Source organism: Netta rufina, assembly GCF_964035555.1.
Source record: "Netta rufina genome assembly, chromosome: 24".
Classification (NCBI taxonomy): domain Eukaryota; kingdom Metazoa; phylum Chordata; class Aves; order Anseriformes; family Anatidae; genus Netta; species Netta rufina.
The window spans coordinates 4,456,127-4,471,877 of NC_140148.1; positions in this window are offsets into that span (position 1 = coordinate 4,456,127).

Here is a 15,751-nt window from a genome sequence, read left to right on the forward strand (position 1 = left end):
CCCGGGAGCTGACGGTACCAATAAATTATATCATATGACTGGATGTTGGGGTGTGAGCAGGTGATGTTGATGCCGGTGCCCTCGGTGGTCTGTGCCAACGGCTTCTGCTGCACCTGGGCTCTGCCTGCAGCCACTGCCAAGAAGAAAAGCAGGAGAAAACTCAAAAAAAGGCTTTGCTTCCACCAAAAATGTCATGAAAGGGGAAAGGGCAGAAGAAAACGGTTGATAGCCGATGCGAGCTTTTTCTCAGAAGAAAACAAAAAAAAGGCGTTTATCTGGGAATGGTTATTTAGGGAACAGGTCGGAGCAGAGCTGTTTGGAAGGAGGGTCCGAGCCAGGAGGAGAAGGGAAGCAGGCAGCAATGAGTGGGGGTGTGCCGAAAGGAGGAGAGGAAGGCAGGGAGCAAGGCAACGTGGGAGGCAACGGCCGGCTGAGCTCGCTGGAGGCAGGCGGGATGGCTGCAGAGGGAGGCCAGAGGGGAGCGAGGTCCGTAAGAAGCCGGCGGGCCAGAAGCGAGGGCAGCCCCGTCCCGTCCCGTCCCGTCCCGTCCCGTCCCCGGCGCCGGCAGCCCCGCGCACCCAGGAGCACCGCGGCCAGCGCCGCCAGCCCTGCGGCCCGGCCCTGCCGCATCCCGCCGCTCCGCCGCCCGCGCCGCGCTGCCCCCGCCAGCCCCGGCTCTGCTCCGCCCGCGGCGCCTCCTCCCCGCCGCCGCCGCCCGGCGCCGCCAGCTCCGCCCCGGGGCCGCTCGGGGGCTGTCCCGGGCTGCGAGTGCTGGGCGTCTGTGGGCGGGCAGGGCTTCGGCTGCTGCCCGCGGGGCTCTGCCCGTCCTCCAGCCCAGCCCGGGACGCGGAGGCGTGGAGGCGTGTGTGGAAAGGCTGAGGCAGCTCCTTCAGCACAGGAGAGGAGAAGGGAGAGGAGAGGGAGCGGAGACAGCAGCTGCCCATCTGCAGCGTCCCCAGCAAGGGAGGCATGCGGAGGGCAGCGGGCCGGGCTGAACTGGGCCTGGTAGTGTGGTGCTGCTTAGCGCTAGTCCTTTGGCTGGCACTACTGGGAGCTTCACTGGTATCAGAGCTGAGCACGTTTCTGGGAGACACACAGACAGGGTCATGCAGACCCCATTAGGGGAAGATGCAGCCAGGCCTGTAACCCCAGTAGCTGCTTTGGGAGACCCAAAACACTCCTGCCGCATTTGCCTGGTTGCTGAGACCGGCTTCCAGTGCTACAGGGGGACACCCTGGTTCCAGTAGCTGACAGCACTGGCCAGGGGTGACCTCGGCCCCAGTCTGATTCCAGCACCTGGTGCCAAATCCACTCCTGCTGCTCCACCAGCAGCTGGCACTTTCTCCTTGCATCACTTGTGCACATGGGACAGAGCGAGATCACACAGAGGTAAGGAAAGATTCCAGAAGAGGACAAGACAGACGATGGTGCTCAGGTGCAGGGCCTGACCAGACAAGTGCATGGAGTGTCCCCCTTTCACCTCCCTGCTCTGTTTGCCCTCGTGTGCTCCTCCCAGCTTCACATGCCCTGCTGTCCCCTCATGGGTTTGTAGAGGTTTGTCCCTCACCCATCCCAGCCTGTGCCCTGGCCCACAGCTGTAGGAGGTGCAAGGCCCAGGCTGATCTCCCTGGCAGTGGCACCTGTGGCTTCTTGATAGGTGTTGTGGTTCCGCTCGAGTGGGCAGCTGAGCTCCACCACAGCTGCTCTATCACTCCCCCTCCTCAAAGAGGAATGGGGAGAAAATACGATGAAAAGGGCTCCAAGATTGAGATAAGGACAAGAAGATCACACAGTAATTATTGTAACGGGCAAAACAGACTGCATAGAGAGATAGTAAGATTTATTGCTTATTACTAACAAGCTAGAGAAGTGAGAAACAAAGGAAAGAAACCAAAAGCACCTTCCCCCCCATCCTCCCTCTTCCACCTCCTCCCCCTGAGCGGTGCAGGGGAACGGGGGAATGGGGGTTATGGTCAGTCTACAGCGCTTGTTCTCTGTCGCTCCTTCTCGGTCACTCTCATCCCCTGTACTGTGGGGTCCCTCCCACAGGATGCAGTCCTTGATGAACTGATCTGGCGTGGGCTTCCCACAGGCAGCAGCTCTTCCAGAACTGCTCCAGATATGGGACCGTACCACAGGGTCCATCCTTCAGGAGAAAACTGCTCCAACCTGGGTCCCCCACAGGCAGCAGCTCCTGCCAGGTCACCTGCTCCTGCGTGGTCTCCTCTCCACGGGCTGCAGCTCTGGCCTGGAATCTGCTCTGGCAGGGGTCTTCCACAGGCGGCAGCCTCCGTCGGTGCAGGGCCACCTGCTCCACCGTGGTCTCCTCCATGAGCTGCAGCGTGGAACCCTGCTGCGCGGTGGTACTCCATGGGCTGTAAGGGGACATCCTGCTTCACCATGGTCCTCACCACAGGCTGCAGGGGACTTCTGCTCCGGCACCTGGAGTACCTCTCCCCCTCCTTCTTCACTGACCTTGGTGCCTGCAAGGCTGTTCCTCATTCCTCTCACTCTCCCAGCTGCTGTGTGGCATAGTGTTTTTTTTTGTTGTTTGTTTGTTTGTTTTTCCCCTGTCTTAAATATGCTCTCACAGAGGCGCAAAACAACATTGTTTATTGGCTCGGCTCTGGTCAGCAGTAGGGCCCTTACCAAACATGGGGCAGCTTCTAGATCCTTCTCACAGACACCACCCCTATGGCCACCTGCTACCAAAACCTTGCCACGTAAACCCACTACAATAGGCCAACAACTGGTGTGAATGGTGAGGTTTGTCTCTTGTCACTGCCTCTGTGTTTGTTTTCCCTGGTCCCTGTCTCTGTATGCTTGTTACTTGCCTCCTCTTTTCTTAGCATCCCCATTGGCAAGATCCCCAATGTGATAACTTCTGAGGCATAAACAGAGCCGCAGACCCATGAACCGCCCATAAGTCATGCCCAGGTTTGGTGTCCTCACTGCCTCCATCATCACCTGTCAGTCAGGCTTGTGTCCATGCATGTTCTTCTTTCCAGCTTCCTGCTGTTCTTTCTCTCTGCCCCCCTCCCTAATGGTGAAGGTCTGATTCTAGGGAAGGAAAGAAGGAGGGGGAAGCTAAAAGGTAAGAAAGAAAGGTCCTCTCTGCAGAGAAGGCATCTAAAAGCATAAGAGGAATCCCAACCAAGACATGGCACATGTCAGTGAAGGGGAGGTTGCCAAAGATAAACTGCATGGAAGAAGGCAAGTGCTGGTTGGGCACCACCATCACCATCACAGGTGTATTCCCAGTCCGGATGAAGAGGTCGATGAGTGAGTCAAGGATGAAGAGCAGCAGCTCTCAGCTCACAGACAAACCCGGCAGCAAGGAAAGAAAGCACTCTGTAGATCTTCCTCCATCCCTAGGCGAAGAAAGTGGCAGCAGGAGGAAGGAGAAGATGGAGCTGCTGCTCAGGATTCATTGTCCTCCACCACTCGGTATCTTCTGGACAGACAACACAGCAGGGCCTCAGCAAGCCAGGATGTTCCTGCAGAGACAGTAGAGAGTAAGATCCCAACCCTGGGCTTCACATGAGCAGACTATGCTCTCTTCACTGTGTGTGCACAGGTATGTGTGTGTGTGTGCCTGATGGTACTTCAGTATTGTCGTGTTAAGGGGTGTAACTGATTTACCGTTATTGGCCTGGTCGGATTCAGGGTACTGAACTATCACAATCACAGATTCACCAATAACGTATTACCACCCTTACTCTAGTCATGTTTAATGAGAGCTATCACAACTAGGAACAATGCAATCAAGTGCAATTTATTACAGCAACAGGTACACAGGTTCTTTGGATTGTCGGTGATAGTGATTGTCTGCAAAAGCAAGCTAGCATGCATGAAATACACAGGTGACACAGGTGTGTAGCCTGGAAATTAATGCGTTAAAAGGCTCAAAGACTCTAGAGAAATTTATAACCAAGTGTTCAAATATCACCTAAAGCTGTCCCAATGTAGGGGGAAGAGAGGCTCAGCCCTTCAACTGGTCCTAGGATTCAGGATGTCCTCGTGATGTTGTATTCCCTTGGGATGGTATCTCCCCTGACGGTGGTGTCTTCCCTAACAAGTATGCATCCAGGAGTGCCTCTGTGTAGACCCATGAGTTCATGCATTTTTTACAAGAGCAGCAGTGTGCATGAGTGCTGTTCCCTCCACCTGCTTTTGATGTTATGAATGATATCAGTATTAGAACAAGCGGCACACTGGGAATAAACAGAAACAGTGATCTGTCTTATCACATCAGGTTGCTCAGGATTTCTCAGCCTGTCTCCCTGGCGATGGTGGTCATGAGAAAGGGATTAGGAAAGGTGTGACTCAGAGACCGTGTAGGACCTGGCTGAGTTGGATTTTCATCTAAGAGTGAGGCAGCAGCCTTATTGGTCCTAACCACTCTTTTTGGATCATGTCTGAATGAAGACATTTTGCTCCTCACTTTTCCCTGTGCTCTTCTTCCTGCCTGCCCTCTCTCCCAGGTTCACCTGCAGCCTTAAGACATGTCACTGTATGACCAGTGCATGCTGTGCTGGCCCAGTGACACAATCCCGCTGGTCAGCAGCTGCGATGAGCCCTGCTTCAGGCAGTGCCAGTACTCCATTATCATCATTCAGCTCTCCCACAGGGAGAACACCTTGAGGTCAGGGGCTCTTTCACCACCTTCTCCTTCCTTTCAAGCCACTGACCCCAGTCCCAGGGTGTCACGCACAGCACAGAGGTACAAGGCGCTGTCAGAGAGCTCAACTTCCTTCAGCCACAGAATACTGGATTTCCCCACAGTGTTCAGCTCTGTGGTGATACAGCCGCTCTGCTTGGTGCCTGCTGCGGTGTGATATGTGACCAGCTGAGGGGCTTGTCCCTTCTTCTGCTGGTACCAATATAAACCATAAAAGCTGGGGGTTTGGTACGTGCAAGTGGTCTGGAACATTTCTTTCTGTTCCACGGTGATTTGTCCTTCTAGCTGGGTGACGGAGGTCTGCCCCATGGCATCTGAAAGAAACCAAATGTCACCAACTGATCACAGAAACCTAAAGGAGAAGCAAACTTTTGTATGGGAAGGCTCCCTTTGCCTTGGACTGCAGCAAGATCCCATCAATCAAAGAGCTCCCACAGGCAGGGCCGTTTCCATCCCCCCAGGGTAGAGCTGTCTTTAGTACCTTCTCTCAGGAGAAGAAACTGCCCAGAGTGTCAGAAGAGAGAGGCAGAGTGGCATGGATGGTTGGCAACAGGAAAGGAAGGGAAGAAGATCTGAGATGATCAGGAGAGGAGGTCTTTCTGCTGTTTCATTTTTCTTCCCAGCAGTAAGAGCATCTTCAGATATGAAGCGCAAAACGGGCATGATCTGATACTAGCCATCATTTTCCCAGTAATTCAAGAGCAACTCCCTGCAGAGAGCTGTTGATGGGGGTGATGGTCTCCTGAAGAGAAGGAGAATCATGCTGCCATCCACAGGCAATGCTTACCCAGTGGTTGCCTCAGGAAGGCAGCGAGGATGAGATAAACAAGGCGCATTGTGAGACCAATCCTCCGGCATGTGTGAGAGAGCCTCAGAAGAGCACATGTCCCCACCAAGAGCCGCTGGGGAGCAGAGCTGCAGGAAATGACTCGGCAAGGGGAACAAAGAATGCAAGGGGGAGGAGAAAATGCTTGTGCTTGGAGTGCTTGAAATACCCGGCTGCAGTCCTCCTCCACCAGTGACAGTACTGCTTCTGCAGCCAACATCTGCACAGCTGGGGAACATGGTGGCTCTTTTCTCCCCATGGTCGGAAGGGTCTGTTCCTGCACTGATCCTCCATTGGCATCCTCCCCGCTACAGTGAGAAATTTCTGCTGTTCTACACACTCCTGATGGCCCATTTAGAGTCTTCAGGGCTCCTGCTCCACTGGGGTTTTCCATCACCTCCTGGGGTCCTCCTCTCTCTGGGGATGGTTCTTTTTCTTCTGGGAACAACTTGCACCCTGTTTCTAACCACTCTCTTCTTTCTTTCCTATACCAACTGGGAACATTGCCTTGTAAGCAAGTCCCCAGAAATTGGTGAGGAACCCTGTGGTGCAGCATCCCAGCAGTCTGGCTGTGTCCTGATGGGGTGGGATGAGGAATGGTGTAGTCACTGTATCATTCAAGGTTCCAGAGCTATCATTAGAGTGAGTGGCCAGTACTGACATTTCTTGCCGGGACGTTATCTCAGTCCCAAAGGTAGAATCAGAATCATTGAATATCCTGACTTGGAAGGGACTCATAAGGATAATCGAGTCCAACTATTGGCACCACACAGTTCTATCCAAGTTCATATGACTAAGAGCATATTAAACTTCTTAAACTCCAACAGGCTTGGTGCCATGACTACAGCCCTGTGGAGCCTGTTCCAGTGTGCAACCACCCTCTCAGTGAAGAACCGCTTCCTGATATCCAAACTGAACCTCCCCGCAACTTGACACCATTTCCTGGGGTCCTATCACTGGTTAGCAGAGAGAATACATTAGCTCCGGCCACTCTAGTCCCCATCGTGACGAAGCTGGAGACCACGATGAGGTCTCTTTTCCAGGCTGAACAGGCCAAGTGACCTCAGCCACTCCTCAATGCCTTCCCCTCAAGGACCTTCACCATCTTTGTAGTCCTTCTCTGGACACTTTCCAATAGTTTCACGTCTTATTTTACTGTGGTGCCCAAGACTGCACACAGTACTTGAGGTGAGGTCACACCTGCACAGAGTAGAGCAGGACAATCACTTCTCTCGACTAGATAGCAATGCTGTGCTTGAAGTATTGTGCTGAACTGGGGCTTGGGACAAAGCCTGTACAACAAGATCTTAAAATGTGACCATTACAGAAAATACAGGAAACCCAACATAACCACTCTGATGGTCTCTCAGGACAGTGTCGTTTAAACCCAAGCTCTGCAAGGGGACTTCCAAGCACCAGAAGCGTCTCCCAGTGAGCATGGCTGCAGCTGTGCCCCAGGCTCACCCCTACACACCGTGTGGCACCCCCTGTCCCTCCCAGCTCTGCAGGCCGTTGGCTGCCTTTGCTGCAAGGACACTACCAGCTTGTGTCCAGCTGGGTGCCTCCTGCACCCAAAAGGCTTTCCTGTGTGTCTGCTTCCTTGGTAGCCAGCCCCCACACTGCATTATTCTGGGGGTGCTTCCTGACCAAGAGGAAAAGCCTTTTCTTTGCTCCTTTGCACCATCATGAGGCTCTGACCCTTTCTCCAGCCTGCCCGCATTCTCCAAAGCCCACTTGTGACCTACGCTGTCACCACCTGTGTGCCCTTTTTGGGGACCAGGCATGGACCATGCCAAGGGTGCCTTCCTTCTGACTGCTCATGGCCTTAATGAAAGGATTCAGCAGGACTGGATGTCTCTGGCATTGCCAGCTGCTACTCAGGCACAAGGTGCCCTCCATGCCAAAGCTGCTGGATAGGGCCCCTGGGAAGGGCTCCCAGGAACCACAAACATAGTGCAGATGGGGAGGGAAGGAAGCTTTGTGTCTCTATGTCAGAAATCAACACCTGCTCATATGCAGGCCTTTCTCTGCCAGGTGTTAGCAACTTGAAAGAAGCAGCGAGAGCACAACTGTATGGAGGTCTCTCTGGTGCTACGCACACAGCTCATGCAGTCAGGTGTGCCCCTCCACTCTCTCGACGTCGGTGGGTGTGACATCCTGAACCCTCACACCCAGATAGGTCAGACCCACACCTGACCCTCATCATCTGACCCAGAAGAACCGAAGGGCCTCCTCAGTCCGGACGAGTCTAGGCTGGGGCTTTGGCTCGGATGGCGGGGGAACTCCCGAGGTTGCAGGACGAGGTGGTCCTGGCGGGCGGAGCGGCAGCGCCCCCTGGGGGCTGTGCCCCTGCCTCGCCCCCGCCACACACACCCGGCCCCGCCCGCCACGGTTCCTGCACGGCCGCAGCCCCGGCTCCTCTCCCCGTGGCTCTCAGGGCGCAGTAATACACCGCCGCGTCCCGAAGACGAGGCTGGGTAAGCAATAGGGTGCTGGACCGGCGGTCTCCTGCCACCGACAACCGCCCTGCCGGGTCCGTCACGTCTTTGGACCCACTACTAGCCCACACGAGGAATGCGGGTTCTCGGCCCGCGATCTGACGGTACCAGTAGATGTCGTCGTATGACTGGATGTTGGGGTGTGAGCAGGTGATGTTGATGCCGGTGCCCTCCCTGGTTTGTGCCAACGGCTCCTGCTGCACCTGGGCTCTGCCTGCAGCCACTGCCAAGAAGAAAAAAGGAAAAAAATCAGAAAATGGCTTTGCTTCCACCAAAAATGTCATGAAAGGGGAAAGGGCAGAAGAAAACGGTTGATAGCCGATGCAAGCTTTTTCTCAGAAGAAAGCACACAAAGGACATTTCTCTGGGAAGGTTTATTTAGTGACCAGGTCGGAGCAGGGCTGTTTGGAAGGAGGGTCCGAGCCAGGAGGAGAAGGGAAGCAGGCAGCAATGAGTGGGGGTGTGCCGAAAGGAGGAGAGGAAGGCAGGGAGCAAGGCAAGGTGGGAGGCAACGGCCGGCTGAGCTCGCTAGAGGCAGGCGGGATGGCTGCAGAGGGAGGCCAGAGGGAAGCGAGGTCCGTAAGAAGCCGGCGGGCCAGAAGCGAGGGCAGCCCCGTCCCGTCCCGTCCCCGGCGCCGGCAGCCCCGCGCACCCAGGAGCACCGCGGCCAGCGCCGCCAGCCCTGCGGCCCGGCCCTGCCGCATCCCGCCGCTCCGCCGCCCGCGCCGCGCTGCCCCCGCCAGCCCCGGCTCTGCTCCGCCCGCGGCGCCTCCTCCCCGCCGCCGCCGCCCGGCGCCGCCAGCTCCGCCCCGGGGCCGCTCGGGGGCCGCTCGGGGGCTGGCCCGGGCTGCGAGTGCTGGGCGCCTGTGGGCGGGCAGGGCTTCGGCTGCTGCCCGCGGGGCTCTGCCCGTCCTCCAGCCCAGTCCGGGAAAGGAGAGGCAGAGGGAGAGGGAGTGGGAGTGGGAGCGAAAGCGAAAGGGCGAGGGTGCGGAGACAGCAGCTGCCCGTCTGCTACGGCATCTCCTTTGGAAGTGGGAAGGGGAGAGGAGGGCAGTGAACGTGGTAGGAGATGAGTAGGGAGAGAGGAGAGAAGCGGGAGAGGAGAAAGCAGCTGCCTGCCTGAAGCGTCCCCAGTGGAGGGCAACGGGTCAGGCCGGGCTGGGCCTGGGAGCTTGGTGCTGTGGTGAGCTGGTATCACAGCTGTGGCCGGCACTGCTGCAGGTGTGGAAAGCCAGCAGCAGGAATGGGTCCGGGGACACAGTGCCCCGACAGCACCCCAAACTGTACGGGGCCCTGCTGTCTGGCACTGCCCATTGAGCTGTCATCGTCGGTCGAGCGTCTCTGCCCAGATTGAGGGGCACAGTTGCCACTTTCCCCTTTTACAGGCTCCATGCAATAGAAGCTGAGCACGTACCTGGGAGACACACAGACAGGCACATGCATGCCCCATTGAGGGAAGTTACATCCAGGCCGGTACCCCCAGTAGCTGCTTTTGGAGACCCCAAATGCTCCTGCCGTATTTGCCTGGAGGCTGAGGCTCCCTTTTGAGATGGTAATGATGCTAAAACTCATCCAAATTAGTATTTAGCTACATATATGGTAAAATATCCTAATTATCTGGGATGTGGATGAAAACCTAGAAATATGCCAATTGGATGTAGATGAGAACCTTATGAGAAGCAGATGTAAAAAAGAAGGTATCGCTCAAGGCCAATGGATGAGGGAAGGATGAACAACTTGTTGGCAGGAAACAAGGCAAAGATAAACAAAAAACTTCTAAATACTGTGCAGCAGCAGGTCAAAGTCCAGAAAAGGTAAAAAGTTTAACCTCCTCTTCCTCAATGCCTTCATCCTGCAAGACCCCTTTTCCGTGCATCACTTTCCCTGCACCAGGAGCTACTAGGGGACCCCCTGGCTCCAGCATCTGACAGCACAGGCCAGGGATGTCCTCGCACTGAGTCTGACTCCTGCAGCTGGCACCAAATGCACTCCTCCCTCTCCACCAGGAGTTGCTACTTTCTCCTTGCAGCACACGTGCACATGGGACAGAGCGAGATTACGCAGATGTAAGGAAATATTCCAGAAGAGGACAGGACAGACGGTGGTGCTCATGTGCAGGGCCCAGCCACACAAGTACATGCTGTAGCCCCTTTTACACCTTGCTCTGTCTGCCCTCATGTGCTCCTCCCGGCTCCCATTTCCCTGCACGTCCCCTCATGGGGTTGTACAGGTCTGTCCTGCACCCATCACAGCCTGTGTCCTGGCCTACAGCTATAGGAGGTGCAAGGCCCAGGCTGATCTCCCTGGCAGTGGCACCTGTGGTTTCTTGATAGGCCATCAACTGGTGTGAATGGTGATGTTTGTCTCTTGTCATTGCCTCTGTGTTTGTTTTCTCTGGTCTCAGTCTCTGTATGCTTGTTGCTTGCCTCCTCTTTTCTTAGCATCCCACTTGCCAAGGTCCCCAGTCTTAGAACCTCACTGACATAAACTCAGCCACAGCTCTGTGTACCCCCCACAAGTGGTGTGACTGCCCACATTTGTCTTCTCACTGCCTCCCAAATCATCTGTCAGTCAGGTTTTTATCCCTGTGAGTTGGTTCCAGCTTCCTGCTGTTCTTTCTCTGGTGGTGCTGATGTATTCAAGGAGCACAGAAGTCCAGAAGCTCTCTGCAGAAGGCAGCTGCATGACTGAGAGCGAGTCCCAGAAGAAGCTGCGATTGTGTAGGGCCAGAGCAGGGCAAACAAAGGGTGAACACCGCTTGTGCCAAGGAGGGGAGCAGGAGCTCAGCCCACAGGCCTCCCACCAGACTGGAGTTCCGCAGTGGGTGGCAGATGCATGCAGCTTGGTCATAGGCCATGAGTGTGAAGAGGACATCCCAGTTTAGGCCCACTAGTGGAGGAAGGGGAGCCAGACCACACAGCTGGAAAAGTAAATTGTCCATAAAGAGGCATCCTGACCAAGACATGGCACATGTCAGTGAATGAGAGGTTTCCAAAGACAAACTACACGGAAGGATGCATGGGCTATTTGGGCACCACACGCAAGTGTATTCCCAGCCTGGATCAAGAGGTAGATGGCTGAGTCCAGAATAAAGAGCAGCAGCTCTTAGCTCTCAGACAAACCCAGCAGCTACAAAAGAAACCTCTCTCTAGACCTTCCCCTCACTCCTGTGGGAAGGAGATAGAGTTGCTGCTCAGGATTCCTTGCCTTCCACCACTCAATATCTTCTGGAGGTAAAACACAGCAGGGCCTCAGCAAGCCAGGATGTTCCTTCAGAGAGAGTAGAAAGTAAAATCAGAACCCTGGAGTTCAGGAGAGCAGTATTTGTTTTCTTCACTGTGTGCACAACTATCTCTGTGTGTGCCCAAATATACTTCAGTATGCATCCAGGAGTGTCTGTGAGTGCACCCATGAATTCATGCATCTTTTGACATGAACAGCAGTGTGCATGAGTGCTGTTCCCTCTACCTGCTTTTGATGTCATGAATGATATCGGTATGAGAACAAGCGGCACACCGTGAATTAACAGAAACAGTGATCTGACGTCAGCATCCCACCAAGGCTGATATGTGGTGACTGTGCATGTTGCCCCATGCTTCCTGAGCAGTCCTAATGAGAAACCCTCCAGAGGATCACAGGCTGCACCTCCAGCACGCACGTAGTCCAACCCTGTTTTCAGAGCGGGTCATCAGATCAGATTGCTCAGGATCAAGTCCAGGCAAAGTCTGAACTCTTCTGAGGATGGAGCTCCAATAGCACCTCTTAGGCAATCTGCTTCAGGATTTGATCACCTTCAGGGTAAATATTTCTTCCATGTATCTAACCAAAACTACCCGTTTCTGAACTTGCACGAATTAGCACCAGACTAAGTATGCTTCATCTCCAGAGTCCAGCTCCATCTCCTTTGCATCCTCCTGTGAAGTGGGAGTAGAAAATACACGTCTGTTTGGCTTTCTGTGTGGCACCCACAGGGTTTGTCCTTCCACCCACAGCACAGCAACACCAGGACCCATGTTCCATTCGTTCAATGCCACTTCTGCCCAAGGGTTCAGGCATTGCATGACTCAGCACCTTGCACTTAAGGCCTGAGAATCCCATTTGTTAGCCTGAGTAGCAGTGGTAAGGAAAGTGCTGGAGTGCTGCTACTGATCACTGGTGGGTGTCATGACAGAAATAAGCTTGCATCATGTAAGTAGAAGGTGTATGATTTTATTTATTTTTTAAAACAATAAATGAAAGTCATCAAGTTATGGGAGTGAAGAAGGAATTCCCTATGGACAGGATCTGCATTGTGTGTCTTGGGAAAACCCACCCGGCTCTGTCCGATGCTGGTAGAAGGCAGGATCACCTGCACATGAAAGGTTTCCTTTCTGTGTACATTCATCTTGTTATTCCTTCTAACTAAAACAGCCACTGACCTGTTGGGCCTTTCTTTTGTGATCGAGAAAGGGCCCTGCACAACCTCTCCCCCTGTACAGACATCCCTGGGTCAGAGCAGGAGGAGGCAAAACAAGCCAGCAGGTTTTCCCTGAGGGCAGTGTCAGCAGGGGTAGGGTCACAGTCAGGAGCTGGGTCACCTGTAGCCAAAAGGGCCCCAGAGAGTCCCTAGGGAGTCACCCAGACTGACAACATTTGCTTTTACTGGACTCTTCCAGCACGTGAGCTGAGTCTTCTGCCCACACTGACATGTGTTGCCTAGAAATACTTGGGCCTTCCTGCCTGACACTCAGGAGTTGCCTTCTTTGGGGAAAGGGCATAAAGCAGGAAATGAAAAGCAGTATCACAGGAAGGCAACACACATCCCGTATCATTAGGTGAGATGTTTTTCATGCATGAGTAGCTTGTCAGAAAATAGTCCCTGCTTCAAGGGATGCCTCTGGACATGGGGCAGCTAAGGCCCACTATAAAAGCCAGCCCAGCTCCGTGCTCAATCATCCATTTCTCTGGCCTTCATCTTGTTGGGAAGTATGCGGGTGTGAAGCCCCTTCTTGTGCCCCTCATTCTTCCACAGGAGGACTCAGTTCCTTGGACCTTTCAGCTGCTATCAGCTGTGTGCCCTGCCATATCTTGGGACTGCTGGTTGTGGGAGAGTCAAGGGGTAGAAGGTTTGTCATGGAGGAAGACCTCCGTGGTCACAGTACTGCCTGTGCCTTGGATCTGTTAGGGTGGGGTGACAGGCTGCTCCTCATGCAAGCCCATGTTCTGCTTCCCCTCTGCCCTCTCTCCTATGTCCACCTCCTGCCCCCAGACATGTCCTGCTATGACCAGTGCCAGCCATGTCAGCCCTGTTGCCTGACGCCACTGGCCAGCAAGGCCACAAGCATGGATCAGCTTTCATCAGGCCATGGAACTCAGAGACCCCATAGGTGGCACAGTTGCACCATGCTCCAACCATAGGGCACACGCTGGAGGATCTTCTTCCAGGCACCAAGCTCCTCTGTATTTTCCAGAGTCATGAGGATGAAGTGGCCCTTGTGCTCCATGCAGCACCGCTGCTCTCTATACCCAGGCAAGGGCCTTCTGAACTCTGCACACCTCGGGGCCCTGTGGTGTGGGGCTGATTTAGTTTCACACAGACTGTATGCCAGTGTAATGGGACCAGGACAGAGGATGGGGTTATTGCTCCATGGTGTGAGGATGGGGGGACCTCTCCCCAGGCCAGGTTCTCTGGGAGGCAGTGCTGGCTCAGGTGGCGGTGCAAGGGCAACACGCATCAGAACCAAGCCCACCACAGCCCAGCTCTGGCCTGACCTTTAGCCCAGGGTCTCTGCACAAGCTCAGACCTAGCATAGCCCTGCCCCAGCTCTGCTGCCTGTGTGCCTATGCCTGCCTGGCCAAATCTTGTCAGCCTGGCCTGGCCAGCCTCTTAGGTGGTGCAGGGCCATCACTGGATGGAGCCTTCATCCAGGCCTCTCTGGAGTCTGGCCTATCTGGTATTGTAATACACAATAAATGTTTGTTCATTGTCTTTTGTATTAGAAAAACAAGGAGTTCTGTTTGAGGAGCAGGAGTTGCAAAAGCTTCCTGCTGAAGTAAGGAGATGTATAATGCTTGGCTAGACACTATGAAAATTCCTTTGCTTAATGTAACAAAAAAGAGAACCCCCTCCCCTTCTCTCCTTCTGCATCTCAGTTGCCTCTTTTGTTCAAAGACACTGCTGCAAAGCTCATGTAAACATCTCCTGATAAGTTGCTAAACTAGTGTATCAACATCCTGCCTTCCTGTCTCACACTGGGCCAACATGACCAATTTAAAAAAAGAAGTTGAACCACAACGCCAAGGAAGACTATGGCCTTCATCTTCACGACCACCAGAGGGACAGAGACGACCCTCTAGCAACAGTGCACGCAGTCGCAGAATATACCAGGATGTGCTGCGTAATCCCAGAATTACCAAGATATAAAAAGGGACCCTGGTGGGGATGAGGTGCGCGCCGTTGACGGAGCCGAGACTCCCCGGCCGCCCAGTGCTGTTTTGCCTGCTGTTGCTTACTCAATAAATTCCTTTCTATTATTAATGCAATGCTCTCTGAAAATTAATTAAGGGGGCAACTTATAACAGTATTAGCCCCCGCCCAGCTCTCACGCTGGGACTGAGACTTTCTACGCACAACACATCTATTGCCTGGGTTAGAGCAATAATCAATAGGTGCTCCTGAGCCAGAACTATCTCCTGGCTAACACTGAAGTCTGAGATGGAGGAGCATATTCACAATTTGGAGATTCACCTTTGTCTTGGAAACGACAAAATCCATCTGGAGAACAAGTGAAATTTTTGATTCCATCTTTCCTATTCCTGAGCTTTCGTGCTGCAATATGAGCAGCAGAAAACATCAACAAAAAGTGTCTTCCATTTCCTCTCATGGCCTCTCTTGATCTCTCATTTTCCCTCCATCTGTCCTTTCTCCCTCACACTCTACTTCATTACAGACAGCAATACAAACAGCTGTCCATCCTTCTCCAGGCATCCATCCACCCACTCTTCACTTCATGGCCTTCCTGGAAGTGAGATACAAATTAGTCTATCAAGTCCAGATTCTTTTCTCTATTCTTGTCCCTTACCTCTTCTCTTGTGTCAGTTTCCAAAAACCAAATAGGTCAGACAAATCTGGAGCATTCGATAGAAATTTTTTATTCAGGTTTCAAAGAAATAGTAATTCTATTTGTTTTTTATTTGCATTTGTAGTGAAATATTTCTTTGTGTCCCACAGTGCTGTATTACATACAATAATTTTCTGCGTAAAAGAAATTCCCAACTCATAAGAATTCCAGCCAGACAACAGAAATACTCTTATACACAACCATCAGTATCAACCCATCGATTTTTTTTTTCCAATCAAAGTGAAGAGAAATTAAGCTTCAAAATGTTGCAAAAGAAACAAAAAATAAACAAAATTTTAGAAGCATTTTTTTTCTCATTCGGATTCTCAAACTGGTATTTAACAGCTGTTTGGTCACCCCAGGCATGTTCCCAGGCAAGAACCAGAGGGAAAGCATTGTTCCTGCAGTGGTGTTCAATGTCTCCAGAGAATCCTTGGGGCAGTGATCCCGGGGATAGATCAGACCCTTTCTGAGACAAGGCTGAGGCTGGTGCTGCCTTCCCTGAGATCACAGAGAAAAGAGGGCCCATGGCTGTCCCCTGCTGGGAGCTGCCTGGGCCAAGCTTTTCTTTCTCCAGGTGGCGTTGCTTCTTGCTCTTGCAAACAGACAGAAGAGCTTCCTGAAGCCTGGGGACATCAAAACACCA